General features: G+C 34.3%; 1 protein-coding gene across 8 annotated transcripts in view; it reads right to left on the bottom strand.

Annotated features, from left to right (window-relative positions):
- The window catches only part of LOC106471785 (zinc finger protein 366-like), a 9,831-nt gene extending 8,229 nt beyond the window's left edge, over positions 1 to 1,602 (bottom strand). For 6 of the 8 annotated variants that reach the window (XR_002613356.1, XM_022400396.1, XM_022400397.1 and 3 more), the window contains exon 1: positions 1,528 to 1,602. The gene's annotated coding sequence lies outside the window, so the exon portion shown is untranslated. Of the gene's footprint in view, positions 1 to 1,069; positions 1,496 to 1,523 lie in introns of those variants that run through there. The other 2 variants (XM_022400399.1, XM_022400398.1) reach the window with 2 other exon arrangements.
- Positions 1,603 to 3,427: the final 1,825 nt, after the last annotated feature.

Here is a 3,427-nt window from a genome sequence, read left to right as displayed (position 1 = left end):
GGTCCCATAGCTACAAGTTTTTAACCTAGTATTCTATGGATTATGGTTCCACAGCTTTATATATATATATATATATGTGTCAGCTTTTCAATAAGTACACTTCTTGCATGAAAATATTATTTAGCTTAATAAACTGATTAAGTCCTCAAAGCCTGTATGTTCATGTATCACAGTTCCATGTAGAACATCTAAACAATAAGACCAATATTAGATGATTCATTACCTACACTTGTTTGTAAAAAGAACTGCTCTAGAAGCATTACGCATGGACCACCATTACAGTAGAACACAGCAAGACACATGTGAATATCACCAGACCTTCTACACGACTGATAAATATTTTGCAGTTACATAATATCATGTTTAATAGCAGGAACATATATGATCACATGGTTCAAGCAGACCTCATTATGGTTGCAAATAGGAAATAAAAAAATTTTAAATGTCAAAGAAACATTTAATTCTTCATTCTTTTCAAAGTTAAGTCACCAGAGTATAAAAAAATCTGTATGTAGACTTAAAAGATTGGGATTCATTATTGTTTCCATATGGACTGCCATGTAAATGCTTAAGGGTTAATGCATTTTTTTTAAAACTTCCTCATACATCTTACTATCTAGCCAGCTTAAATGGATCCAATCTCTAATAATAATATCTAATTCAACCTTACTCTAAAAATTGTTCCACATGCCTAACTAGACTACCTGTCATTCTAAGCATATTTTTGATAATCCTTAAGTCTTGGAGCTTTGTAAGCAATTCATTCCTGAAACTGAAAGGGCCACATCTATTTCTATTCCTAAACCTGTGTATGCTTTTAGTTTTAATTTTAAGCAGCTATTCTAATTCACAACTTTCAACATCATTTCATCCTAAATGTACAAAATAAAAGAATATTCCTTGATACCAGCAACTAAATTATTAAAATACTCTGTGTACTTTACGTTTAGTACCTGGTAAGTAAATTCTAGTTTTATTTGTTATTACTACTACTAGTGTTAGTCTTTCTATACTCCCCACAACAGTTTACAAATTACTTTATAGTTAATCATAAGTTAATGTACTGTACCTCTCTTGGTTATCTCTGCCTTTTGAATCTATTAAAGGCATAAGATCTTATCTCAGTGCTAACTGAAACTAATAACGTTTTCACTAATACTAATTCTACTATGCACACTTGTAAATTGTATTTGTAGTCTCCACCCATATCGTGCATCATTTCCTTGATTTATGTTTCTAATCTGTTATTTTATTCCTCTGCTCTAACACATATCTAAGTCTGTTATTTTCATAACACAATCCTTCCCAAACGCCAAAGGCAAAGCTACATGAATTATAATCTGTATCATAACTCCAACATAAGCCTACTCCTGTCAAACAAACTCCAATTCCGAAACTTGCAAGGGTACACTACTAAAATAATATGTTTTTTTAGAATAAACTATACTTTGTTTGACACATAGCTTCAATATAAATCATTCACTTCAAAACTAATTTAATTCCTAAATTTGTTAATCTATTACCTACATAAACAGATATATCAATCTTTGAAAATGTCTGCTATGGCTTAATTAATAAGCAATATTTCAGTAAAGGTCGCCAAGCGATACACTTTAAGTTTTCAATATTCTATTTAGTTATAACTTCAAAAAAAAAAAAAGAACAACAAAAAAAAACAACATATTAAAAAATATGAAAATTAAAATTTTTAAATTGACAGAAAATTCGTGCCAATAGTTTTAATAGTGTTAGCATATATTATTATTTGTTTGCGTTTTTAAGATACAGTTTTAACTGTTAATTTAAACTCGTAAAATATTATTTAACAATACGCCATATTTTCGAAAAGATGTTAGTTTTACAAAATACAATTTTGAACCTAACAGCAAGCAAGCTGTTGAGACCCAAATCTTCCCGAGTGTTTTTTTTTAAGCTTACCAACTATTTTTGGCATAAAATGTGATACAAATTACACAAACTGCCAATGTGTGTGAGTTTTGTCTTTTTTCAAATATCTTTTATTCTGTTCCTTTCGGGTCCAAAATCAAAGATGTGTAAATTCGGCATTTTAAATCTATATTTTCTCACCACAAATCACTGCACAAAAGGCTCTTCGAACAGTACCAGAACTCGTTAGTTGGCCTGAGCGATGACAAATAAGAGATTCTCTAAAATGCTATTTACATGTGCAGTATAATACTGTTACGCCTCCAGTCGTTAGTTAATTTCCAGCAAATTATTTCCGACTAAACTTTAGCGACACAAGTACTTTCTTAAATAAAACTGGTTTATTCTTTCCGAACACAACTTTACGATACACTTAATTTCAGCAGTCGCTCTATAAAAACGCTATAACTCACGTCTCACGTGGCCAACAATATTCTCGCATACATTCAATTACTCATTACCTCCCCGTCGCTTCATGGCCTGTCTTATATATACCAGACTACCCCCAATCTAGTAGTCTCCCGCAAATTAACGAAGGAACAGGATATTTCTAGAAGGAGGTGGCGAGATACTAGTCAAGTGACCTCGCTGACGCAACACTGCCCCCCCCTACTTAGTATTGTTCGTCCCGAACAATATCCACTTACATTAAACCAATAACAATTAACAATAACTTAATTAAATGTACAGAATTACAAACACAAAATTACAATTCAACAAAGTCTCTTAATTTTACGGGACGTATCTTCTTCCGTACTGGTATTCGTCTCGTTGGCTTCTGCTTCACGTGGGGTTCATCTGCTTCATCAGGAAATGTCCTGTCGTCGATAACAGTCACATCAGTGGTAGTAACTTCATCAAGGGCTTCACCGTTTCCCTTCTCAAAACTGAGTAGAGTTTCTTCTTCAACAGTGGCTTTTTCAGGTGACACTTCTTCAGGAGCTTCATTTGTTCCTTTGTTCACTACATCCCAACTGAAATGTCCTGGACTGTGATAACGCCAAAGCCTGTTGGCATGCACCACTTTTGGCTTACCTCGCCGACCACATTTTATCCGGAAAGTCACGTCATATGGGCCTTCCCATAGAGAAGACCACTTAGGAAACTCCCCTTAGGTCTTCCTAGGATTATACAACCATACTTTGTCTCCTGGTACAAAGCTGACTTCAGTAGATCTCTTATCATAAGTTAACTTCATCGAATCAGCAGACGTTTTCAAGTTTGAACGCACTTGATGGTGAATATCATCCATCCTTTCCGATAACACTTTCACAAATTCTAACAAATTCTTAGGCAACTCTTCATAAGGTGGGCGTCCTGTTAACAGATGCACTGGCAACCGAAGTTCCCGACCAAACATCAACTTTGCTGGAGTGTATCCAGTGGTTTCATGCTCTGCTGTCCTATACGCCATCAATAGTGGAGGGAGTAAGACATCCCAGTCATCTTGGCGACTATTACAAAACTTTGCCAATTCCTG

The sequence above is a fragment of the Limulus polyphemus genome, unplaced genomic scaffold (genome assembly GCF_000517525.1).
Source record: "Limulus polyphemus unplaced genomic scaffold, Limulus_polyphemus-2.1.2 Scaffold4855, whole genome shotgun sequence".
Taxonomy (NCBI): domain Eukaryota; kingdom Metazoa; phylum Arthropoda; class Merostomata; order Xiphosura; family Limulidae; genus Limulus; species Limulus polyphemus.
The sequence above is the reverse complement of the archived record's forward strand: the minus strand, read 5'-3'. Positions and strand labels throughout refer to the sequence as shown.